Source organism: Anopheles coustani, chromosome 3 (assembly GCF_943734705.1).
Source record: "Anopheles coustani chromosome 3, idAnoCousDA_361_x.2, whole genome shotgun sequence".
Taxonomy (NCBI): Eukaryota; Metazoa; Arthropoda; class Insecta; order Diptera; family Culicidae; genus Anopheles; species Anopheles coustani.
This window is the reverse complement of record NC_071288.1, coordinates 46,412,275-46,426,720: the sequence shown is the minus strand read 5'-3', so window position 1 is coordinate 46,426,720 and position 14,446 is coordinate 46,412,275.

The window sequence follows — 14,446 nt, the reverse complement described above, 5'->3', positions numbered from 1 at the left end:
CACCTGCAATTTTAGGCAGAAAAGCTTCTCACCCACTCAGGTCCACTTTTCCGGTCTAATCAAATCAAACACTACGGCGTACCCCGAAGCAACACTTTCTGGGCAGTCGTTTGGCAAAATACCACTCGTTAGGTGGGGGGAGGGGGTGGTGTGTGGTTGAAAGAAGGGAAAGCACAACAAGTGTGCGTGTTTTTTTTTTTAATTTTCTTTTATCCAGGGCTATTGACGGGGGGTGTTGAGAATAAGGTAAAACCCACACACTAAAGGGAGATTTCCAGCGTTCCCGGGTCGTTTGTTTTAGTTTTCCCCCCACTTTTGAATTTTCATCCGTGTGCTTTTTTTCTATTGTGCTTTTAAACCATTCCAATAAGGTTTCTCTGACTCTGGACTAATAAATAAACCGATGGGAACCACCGGAGAGAGGCTCCCGCACGCAACCGGTTGGGCCGTGATTTATCGACACCACCCGGTGTGTCGGGCCGGGCTGGTTGGCTGGCTTTTCCTGGTCGATCGGAAAAACTTTACCCCCCTCCCGCTCTGCCAGAGTTGCTTCCGTAGCGGCCGCTGTGATCTCGAACGTCTGAGGGATCGATAATTTCGGTTACGGCCCGTGACCACACACATATAAAACCGATCAACCGCACACCGGCGAAGAGCGTGGTGTGCGCTTGCTTGTGAACGTGCTCCATCAAAGACTGTGGAAACCCCAAAATGTCGGTGTTTTCCCCGATTCTCCCAGCTGGATGGAATAAGTTTGACCGTTCTTCACCCGATAGCGGTTGGGGCAGATAACAGGGAGCAAAAATAGAAGTAAATTAAATTTTTCTTTTTCGAAAAACATTAAAAACAAATTTCACTAAACAGCGCTTCCGGCAAATTAAAAAAAAAACAACAGTCGACCCAAAATTCACTCACCCCCCCAAACGCTGTGAGGAAAGCGCGATCGGAAAACATTTCGCACGGAAAATCCTTCCCCTATCCACCTTAGAAGGGCCACCGGTCCGGTTGCGAATGGTGGAAAAACCGTTGGTGCGCCCCGGAAACACCGGAAACGGGGGAGGCCACCAACTGTCGGCGCCAACGACCGGCCGACTTCGCATGACCTACCCTTTGTTCCGGTTCAAAAGATTTGGCGGACGAAAAAAAAAGACGGCGAACAGCCACAGAAAAAGTACACGCGCTCCACCAGGTGAGGCTACGGGGTTTTGGTTTTCCCACCGCTTTCCCACCGGCTTCAAATACAATTTCGTGGCGGGGGAAAATTTTGTGTTTTTACTTTTCCCTACCCGCCCTTTCAACCCCCGCGATTGTTTCGCTCCGTTCGAGCGGGTCCAGTTTGGCGTCTTTCATTTTCCCAAATCAATCAACCATTCGCTGTACGTTTCCCGAAGTTTTCCATCTGCGCGCGCTCAATACTTTGGGGCTTTTTTTTTCCTGTAAGTTTCCGCCGATTCCTCTTTCCAACCACCGGTTCCCGGGTGGCTTAGGAAACATTTGGAGTCGTCGGAACAAATTTTACCCCAACCGGATACGTATGTGCTGGTGTCTATGGGGTATCCTTTTTGGGAAGCAAAATCCCGGAAGGATTCGTGTTTTTTTTAACACGGTGATATGCTTTATAGAAAGGGCGATTCGAAGAAACTCATGCATACAACGTCGGGGGTCTCGGGAGAGATTCAGTGAACCGGATGATGCTTCTAACATGTGCCGAAAATAGTCCCAACTCTTTGCAGCAAAAACCGTTCACCCTCCCGAAGGGTGTTTATTGATCGATGTTTATTTTAAAACATCAAGATGAAAGCTTATTTAAGGCGCACCTATTGAATTGCTCGGGACTGCAAAAAAATACCTCCACATGCGATCACTTGTATTGTTCCCTCGAGTCGTCACATTGTTACGGTCCACTAAGCACGTCGATAGGTTTTCTCGTACTTGTTTTCCTCAAAAACTTAATTAAACTAAAGTGCCATCCCGAATCGTTGAATAGTTTTTAAAGCTGATTCTATTAAAGGTAAAATGGTCAAGCATCTACTTTCCCCGAAGGCCGGAAGGGCGGTCTAACCTCTCCCGAACGCACTAGGGCACCTTGCGCCTTGATACACCTTCCCATCGGTGCGAGCCCTTTGACCATTAATTAACATCCCACTTTAGCGTCCGTCCCGAAGTCGTATGTTTTTCCTTCACTGGAAAGTATGAGTTTTGGAGAGCGAAAATAACAAAAAAAAAACGAACGAAACTCAAAGGAAAGCGTACACTTGGCCTGATGACTTTGAAGTTTTCCATCATATCGACGGACAATAGGCCCATTTTCCCGGCGGCCGGGCCATACCGGACATCCTGTCCCAAAAGAAAGACCGGCAACATGGGTCAAAATGTGTATTTGTTAGTTTTTTAGCTTTCGTACCAAACCGGGGCCCCTTTTCAACCTCTCGAATCTTAGGTAAACAACCGTTCGGGAAAGTTTTTCACCCACCGAACGGGTTTCGGCCCCCGAGGCGGCCCAATGCCGGCCAGCAACAGTTGGTAGTTTGGTTGTTGTGTAATTGAGGCCACAACGTGCCTAAAACTGCTCGTATGAGACCCGGGGCTGATATCGGGACCCGGGACGGGGCGGTTTGGAAAAGTTTAATTCTCCACGGATCGGTACCCGGGGCGGCGGGTCTTTTGGGGGGCACCGTGTGTATGTGTATGTGTGTATGCTCCGAAAGGTTCGTGAGTTTTAGATGGGTATATTTTTTTATGCCTCCTGTCGATTCTCTGCAGACTCGAATTTCATCCCAACGGAACGCAAGAATCTAATAGAAAGTCCGAAGCAAACACCCAAAGGCTTTGGAGTTGTTTACCACGCCATCTTCTCCGTTCACTATCGGGATTGGTTCTGTTCTGCCTCTTTCCCACAACTCCCTCCCACTACTTTCCAACTATCGTCATCATCATCATCCTCATCCTCATCACACATCGAAAACGCTTGTGAACCCTTATTGTTTGCTCTCAGTATCAACAAACTACATAAATTGCGCATAAAGCACAGGCGATCACAAATCGCACCAAGCCCTGGCCCGGGCGAAGCGGCGTGCTGTGTAATATAGGCCATATTTATTTGAGATCGACTCTCTCACGCCAATCCCATCCTTCCACGCCGCGGACGATATTTATTGATCCGCTCGGAAATGAACCGTGAACCAGCGCCTCAGTGCGAGGGTGTACACGGGCGGATCCAGGGAACGGAGGAGCGGGGAGGGGGGATGATAAATACATTGTAGAGGACAAAGCAGAAAAATTGAAATGAAAGAAGGATAAAAAAAAAAACAACGAAACCGATTTCGCAACCAAGCCGAGTAGAGTTGAAGTCGTAGTAATCGATTTCCGGGTGGATTCTTTGCGATGTTTAAAACGAAAGCTCGAATGAAGCGAAACAAAAAACGAACTCCGGTAGAATGTAGCCAGCGTTATTTAAGTGAAACGGAGGAGAAATTGATTCCGATGTACAAAGGGATGGAAAAGAGATGAATTCCAGTGCCATTTAAATGCGATCGACAAGCTGCAGCTAGTAAAGCAAATACGCGTAGTTCGCGATAAAAGCGAGCGAGCGAATGAAAAAGCGAAAATCAATTAGAACAAAAACATGAAGGAAGGAAAGAAAAGTCCTTAACGCTTAAGTTCCTACAGAGTGTCATATATATATAAATATATATATATATATTTTTTGTTTTGTATTCTATCTATGAAGCATTAGAGTTTACGATACTAGCATAAGTTCCGTTTATAGCCCTAGTCCCTTCGACAGCAAACATCACGACGTTCTTCCACCAGCTCGGGCTTAAGTATACCCGTTCCGGATGGGATTAGACCTAGGAGTAGCGTTAAGGAAACGAAAACGGTTCGACAAAATTGGCAGAACGAGCGTAAAAGAGTTGTTTTCGTTTCGGTCCGCAAAGAACCGCAATCGAAACGGGGCCGGTATTGTCGATCGTTTCGTTACAGCACAAGGCAAGTTGATTAGAAAGTTGGCGAGCGCAATCGGAGGGAGCGTGAAAACTGAGGAAAATTACTTGTACATACGGTTTCCACAAACACACCGCAAGTGCCCACACATCAACAGTGTCATGGCGCAACGATGCGAATGTGTCCGAATCCACTTTTCCACCCCACCCCGATCGTCGTTAGGTGACGAAAAGTGGCTAACAAACTCAGAACTCCAGAACGTGCCGAAAGTGCCTTACGGGAATGTAAATTGAATTCCTCCGAGCGCAAAGACAACCACCTATGATGCTCCGCCAAATCGTTGATTGCATGCACTCGGTGGCAGTAGCAGGAAAAATAAATAGATAAAAAAAGGAGCCAAACTCCCTCAGGAACTCCCCAATCCAGCCCGCCGGGCGATTTCAGGGAACGGGCCTAGTGGCATCGTCCGAGTAGCTGTTTGCCTGCACGAGCTAATAATTTGCATTTCGGTCCATAAAATGCTCCATTTCGGAGTAAAGTATTCTTTGAGCCAATGCCACGCTCCTGCAGGCACACACTATCAAAGTAAAACTAACGCTCTTCCGGCAAACTCGGTTTGGCTCGGATGTTTTCCGGATCGTACACATGCGCCCCCCCTCTCTCTCCTTCCCCTATTCGACCACCTTTCTTCGTTGCCACTCACCTTCGACGCGCAGCCGGGGAGCAGTAAAATTGTTTAAATCTAGTTTATATGTAAATAGATGCCACAACACGTGTAGCAGTGCCTCCGCCGCAAACTTCCGCCCGACCGCCCGTAGGAGTTCCCGGGAGTGGAGGATGTGAACAGATTTCATGGGCTTCCCACCATCCCACAATTATCATTCCACCCGGCGATGATGGGCATAATCATCGAGATAATCAGGAGTCGTGCAATGGAAGGATTCACCATATCCGCCATCTCCACCCGCATTCTCTTCTCCCCGTCTACTCACGATTTACACGATACTGTTTAGATTATAAATGTACACCTCGATTTGTGCGAGCGGAATATCAAAACTATGGCAACAGCGCCATACGAGCGGATGACGAGCTCCTAGCGAATCACGGATAGAACCGTTCCGGAAGCGAAGTTGTTGCTACAGCGGTATATTATATAGCCGGAACTAAATTAAACATTCCGCGGGAGATGAAACTAGCTGGCCTTGGGCGAACCATTGCTCAGCTTGTGGTGGTTGGTGTTGCTAGTGTGTGTTTATTTCAACGTAAGTGTAAGCAGATAATCGATGTAGCAAAGGTGGCCTTACATTTGCTGGTTGCGCTTTTCTTTCATTTTTTTTTTCGCAAACCAATGGTAGTTCGTTAAGTCCGTTTTAACGTAAGCCTTTTATGTATTTTATTGTAGAACAATTTTGTGACAATTTATTAAAGAAAAAAATACAGAGATTTTAAATATACTACATAGCTTGTCAATGTACAACAAATAACGAATTTAATCCAACAATAGGTCACAAATCTAATTAACGTAATCCGAAAATCAAATCAACATCGTCATTTGTTGTGCTACAGTATTGATACTTCGCTTTAAATAAATATCATTTCTATCTCCTACAAAACAATAATTCTCATTGATCTGGCGCTCAAACGCATCTCTCTTTTTAGTCACAATAAACTATCAACATAAATATTGTTTATACGCTTCTACTTCTCTTAATGTTTTCCAAAGTCCGAAAGAATCTTTTACAAACTTTCACAGAGCAACGTAGTGGAATGGTAAGGAAATTATCAGACCACGAAGGAAATATTAACTCACTGTAGAAAATGCAGTTCTAGTGACTTGCTAACTTATGGAGTTGGTTAATGCAAGAACCTAAATGACTCTTTGCATCGATTTTGCAATTCATGTGGTCTAAAGATCCTAGATGAATGGTTGAAAATGGTATTTTATAAATCAATATAAAGTTTTAATTTCCAGTTGCCCATCATTTCAACAAGCTCAGAAATTTCAATATTTTACCGTTGAAACCTCTGGCTTGGCTTATATAGAGAGAACTCTTTTTGAGTCATGGAAATTCAAAATTAATTTGCTTCATATAAATTTTTCTACAAGAGGGGTTTTCTTGGAACGAAACCTATACGACATTTGTAGCAATATGAAGGCGCTTAATTTAACCCTCAGTGGATCAGCAGAATGCAATAATCATTTCGAAAGAAATTTTCTGTGGCACACCGCTTGTAAATGTAGGATAGTTTCCAACAACTCAAGCGCCAGCAACTTCATTCAAAGCTATCCAAAATAGTAGCTTAATATCAAATACCAACTGGAACGGTATCAAGGAATTACAGCTGCTAAGCGGAAAAGGTTCCGCAAACCAAAGGCAAACGAACCTGCTGGCATGGTGAGCTTCTGGGAATGGATAGAGCGAAATGGATTGGCTAGAATCGTCTCCGTGGTTTCTACCACCATGGAAATCACTACGAAGCACCGACGGTTTAGTTGGTAACAACCTATACCGTAACAAGCTTACTCTGTTTCTCTTCTTCTCTTTTTAGTGCTTGTGTTTATCTCTGGGTCCGCAGTGTAAGGCCCACCCGAGCATCCCAGCAGCGAGAGGAACGGGCCAATTATTTGGTGGAGAAGGTTGCCGTAAAGTTGTCAAACAGCAGTGATAGTGGATGGGTACAACAAACGATGGTGGCATCATTTGTCAAATCGGTCCCGTCCCGACCGGCCGGATGGGTTTGGGGTGGCTGCCGCCGGGATGTCTCGTGTGAACTCGGGACAGCGGAGGTCCACCGGGCACGACCGGAGCATATCTGGTGCAGTTGTAAACGTTGTACGGATTACTTCCATTACTCAAAACACGCAGTGAAACAAAATGTTCTACAAGCTATTCGGAGTATAACCCTTTTGCCCATTACATTCCCTCCTTTGAATTTGATGGGGTAGTTTTCATACGGTGCCAGTATCAGTCGACTGCGATGGCATTGTCATTTCATCATTCTGGAAAGGAAATTAAATAGTTGGGGCAGGACGATTTGTGTTTGTAGTTTGGTAAGTGATTCGCATTTAAAATAAATTCGTTTGCACCCATTTCAACCGTTTCCATAGACCCTCTTCAATGACGTTTCTTTACTTTTATTCATTCAATATAAATAGTAACGAGTAGCAAGCTGATAGTGTCTGCTGATAAATAAATGGGACTCTGCCATTGAAATGAAATAATAATTGGCTATCCACGTTAGCACCCCCGTGGGAAACGATAATACGGTATTATCTTTAAATGGTTGCATTTTAATAAGCTCGCCTTTATTCGACCGATTCATGCAAGCTGTCCAAGTATCATCGTGCCTGGTTCGTTGTGGCCCGGTACATTATTGCATGTCCCCCCAAAGAGCGAGAACAATTATCATTGTTCGATAATTCAATGGATGCACCCCTTGGTCGAAGCGATTGTGACCGCGGGGCGAGATTAGCCTTTCGAGCGCGCCTTTTCCGACACTTTCCACCGGTTCGTTGCGACCGACCGAACAGGCCAAAACCGACCCGGAACAAAATTTCAAACGACTGAATTGACCAATTCGTAACGCAGCACCGTATGGCACCGTACGCTGGAACTGGCAACTCATTCGCTCCGTTCGAGCCGTTTCGGTGTTGCCTTAATTTATTGGCCGGAAATTAAATTTTCGCGGCATCGACCGATAGAAAATTGGTCCAGTTCAATTAAATCACGTATTGTCGGGCAATTGTCGTCAATCGGCTTATTGTGTTTTCCAACCTTCACGGCAGGATCTAAGGGAGTCGGTCGGCGGTGTCCTTTGGAACTCGTGCACGGTGGGCAAGGTATAAAACGTTAGCCCTCATTGGGGCTTAAAAGAATAAGTTTTGTAAAAACAAGCAAAATAAAACAACAAAGCTTTCATCGACATACCAGATTAATAAAATTGAAACATATCAGTTTCATGTGAAACTGATGAATGAAAAGAATGGATGAAGGAGTCAAACATTGAACATCCAAAAAAAGTGAAAACATAAAAAAAAGAAAACGTTGAATATAAATAAACAATATCTATACTTTCATAACCTACGCTGAACGAAGTAAATAAGTGATACCACCAGGTTTTCCGGAAATATGTTCAGAATTTACCCAATTTAGAACTTTATTTCAATCAGTTTTGCCTATTTTCGGCGGTCGTAATTCTATGAACTTTAAAAATATATTGCTGAATATTAAAAAACTGTTTGAAACAATAAAACAGCACCAAATGCAATTTAAAGATTTCAATAGTATGCGAGGGACCCATTCTTTTGGAATAAGATTTCAATAAGCTTTAATTGGTGTTGAATCGAGTCGTTGAAAAAGAGGTAAATATCAAAACTGATCGTAAAATCTACCAATCTTACAGAAATCCGTACTAACGATGACGGATAAAAGAATAATTTATAGGGAAGCAACGAACCGGAGAAGAACAGCAAAACAAATTTGTGCAGAATTTTATAATGTACACAAATAGATGATTCATTATGAGATGGTGATTTGACAATTAAATGGTTGAGACCTACAACACTCAGCGGTTGTTTGCAACGTTGCCCGATTAAAGTATCCATTCTTGTTTCAATCTATTTTAGACACACGAAATGCCTTTTCAAGAGGGAAATAAATTCCAATGACCAATCACTTGCATGGTAGCTTCCCACTGTGCGATACAAAGATCACATCCCCAGGCAAAATTGGAAAAAAAAACTGCTACTATCACCCACCAGCAACGAACGGCATCCCTCCAATCTATGCAGGGGGAATGGAAATACCCACAACACTCTAAAACGGTCAAACTATTTGTGTGCTGTGGCAAAACGACTGGGCGCCTCCATCGATTGCATCGACGACAACCGGTTGAACTGTCACAAAACCATCCACCCCGTCAGCCCTTTGGTTTCGGCGGAAAAGTATCCTCATTAACGAACCCTAAACCCCAGCGCCCCTACGATCCACCTGCTGCCAAATGACTAAAACCACCGGATTGAAATGTCCCCCCCTCGTTCGATGAGCGTAACGAACGGCAGCGGCAGAAACGCATGGTACGATGATACTTGCCCGGCCGCTCGTTGTCCAAAAGTACCAGGTTGAAGGGCTTAAAAAGGCCAAAAGCCCCCGCCACCCACCGCACAACGCTAATTGAAACGCACTCTTCGCAGGCCCGGAAATCGAAACGCCGGCAAACCACGACGCCGATCCCACGGTCCGGAGTCGACTGACAACTGATGAATCGGGCGTGCGACCGTGTGTCTTGTGTGTGTGTGTGTGTATTGAATATTGGTTTGGAATTAATTTATTTTAGCTCTAATTTAACGTGCACCTTGCGCGCGGCCCGAACCTATGCTGCCGCGTTTGAAACCGAGGACGGGGTAGATATAATGGGTTGACAAAATTGCATTATGATGCAGCAGTCCCAGGGCGCACTGCTAGGCGTACGGCCTGCAGCATGCCGGATCGATTCCCTCTCGTGTTGGACGAACGCGGATGCCGTCGGGATCGGATGCAAAATCGGCTTTTTAATGCGCTGACACTAATGGTGTACGTTTTGTTGCTGTCACTCGCGTCCCGGGTTGAGTGGTCCCGCAGCTATCGGTGGACAGAGCCATCGAAGTGCATCGAGTCGGTTCGCTTCCGGGAGCGTAGCCGGCGAAGCCACTATGTCAGCATCGTTGTTTGCTTACTTCGCCCATCGCCAATCCGTGCGCGTGTGGAATCGGTGCGATTTTGCTAATATCCTACCGTGGGATGTCTCAAACCGGTCACTAGCTCCCTTCTCTCTTCTTCGCTTTCTGTTTCAGTGGCTTGCAACTTGATCAAAATAAATGGCTTTTACTTTAACTATCTATTTTTCAAAGAACATTTGAAAACAACACGTGAACCGATAACACAAAAGCACTTTCCAGAAAAAAACGGTTCTGGTAAAAACCATAAAAATGAGATTCAATAGTAATAGCAATAAACAATTCCTAATGCAAGAATGCCATACTTTCAAATATAATGGATGGTTAAATTGAGGCTACTCTAAAAGATACCGAATTTGATATATTTATATACTCTACCAAACAATTCAAAATTGTTGTATCAATATATGAGGTTCAATCTAATCTGTTAAATTAGATTACTTTTGAACTAGTTTACCTTAGGCCATACCATTAATTTACTTATAATGATCCGCGAGCAACTTTAATCGGAATTTACAGATAATTAGAAAACAAATACAGTTCGTAATGAAGTAAACCATTTTTTAATGATGTATACTATTTCAACAAAAATACTACTACTGTTTGTACTAAATATAACATATTTTGAGTACATGAAACGATCTAGTACACAGAGACAATTTTACTAATTTTTAACAAGAAACAGTTTTTCTCAAGAAAAGTTATTTGCTTTGAATTTTACTTACATCAACAAATAAGTTTTTTTTATATGGCACGACAACCCCAAGTGGGACAAGGCCTCTCTCCGAGGGGGGTTTTCGGTAACCGAAAGACGGTATATTATAAATCGGTGGTCAGCCGTACGTAATACCGGGGGGTGCCAGAACCGAGATTCGATCCCACACCTGTGGCGTGGTGTTTCCTTGCGCTACCGCTGCGCCATGGGTTCCCCCAACAGTAGAAAATGGAAAAACTTCACCAAAAAATATATGAGAATACATTTAGATGTTTCGTAACATCATTTGTGAAGCTTATACTTTTTTTTCAACATTTCCCTGCCCGAAAACAATGTTGCCGAATACTGCCCTCGATAACAGCTTGTCCGGATGAGCTCATGCTCATCCTAGTCCTCACTTCGTTGCGTTATCCCTCAGTTTCTTTTGCCTAATACCATGCGTTCACTAAATTGCTCCTCCTCTCCCCACTGCCACCCTCTACGAGGTTCGCATTCATTTCGGACCGGTCATGTTCCAAATCCTACCCCAATCAGGATCGGCATTCAAACTTGCATACCCGTTCATTAGTGCACCCGGGCACCACGGAATGGTGGGAACGGCCATTCCATCACACGATGGTTCGCCCGGTGGACAGCAACTCGCCCACTTGCCCTAGCGTCCCCTCTCGCTCCCTCTTGCCAGTCGAGTCCAGCCACCAAAAGCGCTCCATTAAATCAATCCGCCACGGTGACCGAACCGGGCCGACGGGTTTTCAGTGGTCCGTGTAAGCGAAAACCCTCCGTGCGGACAACACTTGAAACAAATTTCACTCCATTTCCGCCATTTTGGCTACAGCCAGAAAAAGAAAAACTACGACAGGTTGTCCATCCGGCCCGTGTGCTTTCGGCATCCCTCTACAGTGCTTTCGGCATCCGGTTCCACTGGACGGAGTCCGTTTGGGTTGAAAGGATAGTTGCATCGCCCTGCTGCAATTCCCCCTTAGCTCCACGTGATGGACAGACGAACGGACCGGTCAACATTATTATGGAGTGACCATTGCACTTGAACGGCAGCTCGGAGAAGGCCTCGGGCGACGAACAAATACGCTCCTTTCGATGGCAACGACGACGACGACGATGGTTTGCAGTTCGAGCCGCCCAATGGCCGTGTCAGACTGCGTACGGTTGGCCACGTGCTAGGAAGCAGACCGGAACACTGCCAACGACAGCTCCGGAACGGGCGACCTGACATGCACTTGGGCGCCCGGCTTGTAAATGGGATACCGGTAGAGCGCCCGTTCGATGGAACGCGATGGCTTTCTGCCTAATCTGACAATATTTTCCAACGACCGTCCCCCCCTCCCACTCGCCGCGGATGACCGTGGAAGCCCCCAGGGCGAAGGGCGAAGAGCTGCCGATGGGTCAGAGGTGCGTGCAAAAATCACTCGTTTCTTCCGTTTCATATTGCCGACATGGGCGCTTCACACAAATTGGGCTTATTCGATTCGGAACGAGTTAGACACGGTGTGTGTGTGTGTGTTCGTTTTTTTGTCTCCCCATGCTTCCGTCCGCCTTTCATTTGTATTATCATTTCGTTCAAAACCCAAAAAAAAAACAAGATGCCAACACTCCGGAAAACACTCTCGTGCACTGGCGGACCATGTTCCGGGGCATGTTTCGGGCGCGCGCGAGAATTGTTACCGATCTGCGCCAAAATAGGCCGGCACACGTGTTAGTTTTGCTCATCGTCCGTGCGGCAACATTTGGGCAAGCGAAACCGTTTGCATATTCGTTTGTCCGATCCGAATGGGGGCCGTATTACTTTCTTCTGGCGTTCTTTTTGTCTTCCACCCTCCCTGCTTCTGCCGCTCGTTATTATCTGTGCCGGCTCCCGATGGTCTCGGCATTAAGGGGGAGTACTGAATGAGAAGCTTTTTAAGCTCGTGTTTTTAAAGCTATTTCAATATTCCAAGTGGAAGCAGAAACATATAAATTTTGGTGGGAATACTTTGGTTTAAGGAAAAATAACTTCCAAATAAATTAAATCGTGAGTTTCTTGCAAAATTTTAAATAGATGTGCGTATTAAATTGATCAATAATGTGATAGTGTTTCAGCATAATTTAATTATATAAAAATCATGTGCTGATACAAATATAAAAAAGAATCAAAAATCCAAGACCTATTCCATTTATGCTCCTATCACATTTATAGTGCCTCTATAGAGATGCTTTTATTTTAAAATATGCATATGACTTTTGGACTTTTTTTTCGATTTACAATTTGTTAACTTTATACTTCATTAAACTTCAGTGAAACCAAAAACAAATGTATTGCACATAACAAGAATACAATTTAATTAAATCATGTAATTGAAACGAAATAATAATTTGTAAAAAAGTTTTTGCAATTAGCTTTAAATTAATTTTATCACATTTAGTATACTAATATTTTAGTTTTTTAAATTTGAAATTGATTGCACATAACAAGAATACAATTTGACTAAGTTGTTTAGTTGAACCAAAAAAATAATTCGTAAAAATGTTCCTTTCTTATTTCCAGCAGCTCATGAGTTGTTTTGATAATTTTAATTTAAAATTTCGTCGTATTTCAATGTCTAGTTCAGTTACCCTCCTAACACGTATCGAGTGGAGGGGGCGACATACTGGACATACAAGTCGACTAGAAGGCATGTTTAGAAATAAAAACTGAAAAAAGGCGAGGGACAGCTACTCGTCCCGAAGAAAAACCTCCCAAAAAAGCGGCAGTGGCGAAACGGCTGATGAAATTTCACATTTGCATACAAATCAATTATTTTTCTTTTTCGCGCTGGCGTTTCGACTCACATAAACGTATGCGTGCCGTCGTACCCCGCCACCCCACAGCCTCCAAAGGGAATTTGCGATATGCTGCACACCACCGCCAATGCCTGGCCTCCACCGAATCCTTGACCGATCCCCCATTCCGGTGCGGTTTGATGTGCCTTCCGGTCTCGGCGATGACGCCAAAATGTTTCGGGCATGATGCTGGCGGGGCACGACGATTTCCCGGGCGCATCCGAATAACGAATACAATTTCCATTTTCATCCACTTCCGGCGGTGCCACCGCGTGCTCCCGGTCCCTCGGCCGGTTTTATCCGTTTGGCATTGGTACCACCTTCCGGCACCGGTCGCCGCTGGTTATACAACTCTCGGTACATACCGCCTGTACACAGCAACACACGCACGCACAAAAACATGCAAAACACACGGCACGACCGATGAAGACATCAGTTCCACGGTAGGCATATTTGAAAATGGGGAAAATCCTCTACAATCCGCTCGCCGCATGTCTCTACCTCCGGTCGCAGTAGAATGTGTACCTCCACGTCCGCGGGATGAACCGGGATAGTCCAAACGCTATAGTGCTAGCTTCAAACGGAACCGGACGAACCAGACGTTCAAACCGAACCACCGTTTCTCGAAAATGGGAGAGGAAAAATCCGCCACGATCAACAACAACCTTTCCCGCGGTCGGCCAATACTTTTACATGATGAGCACTTCGGCTGATAGTTTATTCATAAAGCGGAACGACCCAAAACGCGCCCGGCTCCTCGGCAACGCTGGAGAAGGCTCGTATAAACCGAGACATTTATTTGCCACGGTTCGAACGTTTTGCGGCCGTATGTTGATTTTATGACGCGCCTCATCGAACGGGGCATGCAGGCACGGATGAATCGGGTGTGTGGGAGATGGGAAGTGCACGGATTGAGATTGTGCTATCGACTTCCACTGCTGCGGACCGAGGAACGAGACTGTACATAGGCCACCGATAACGTGCCGATCGGGGTGCAGTAAATACCGAATCGCTGAATATGTTAAAGAACACATTTTTATGCGATGATGCCGATGGTTGGAATAATTCGCCGTACTCCATGTCGAGCACTAGCTTAGGGATGGGATGGCGCGTCTAGCTGGAATTACGAATATGCCCGACAGAAGGATGATGTAGGGTACCCTCCAACGTTGGGTACTTTAATAAATACAATCAGTGGTATTACCATGAAGGGAAAATAAAATTTACCCCAAACAAACGCTCAATTGTTGGGCCAA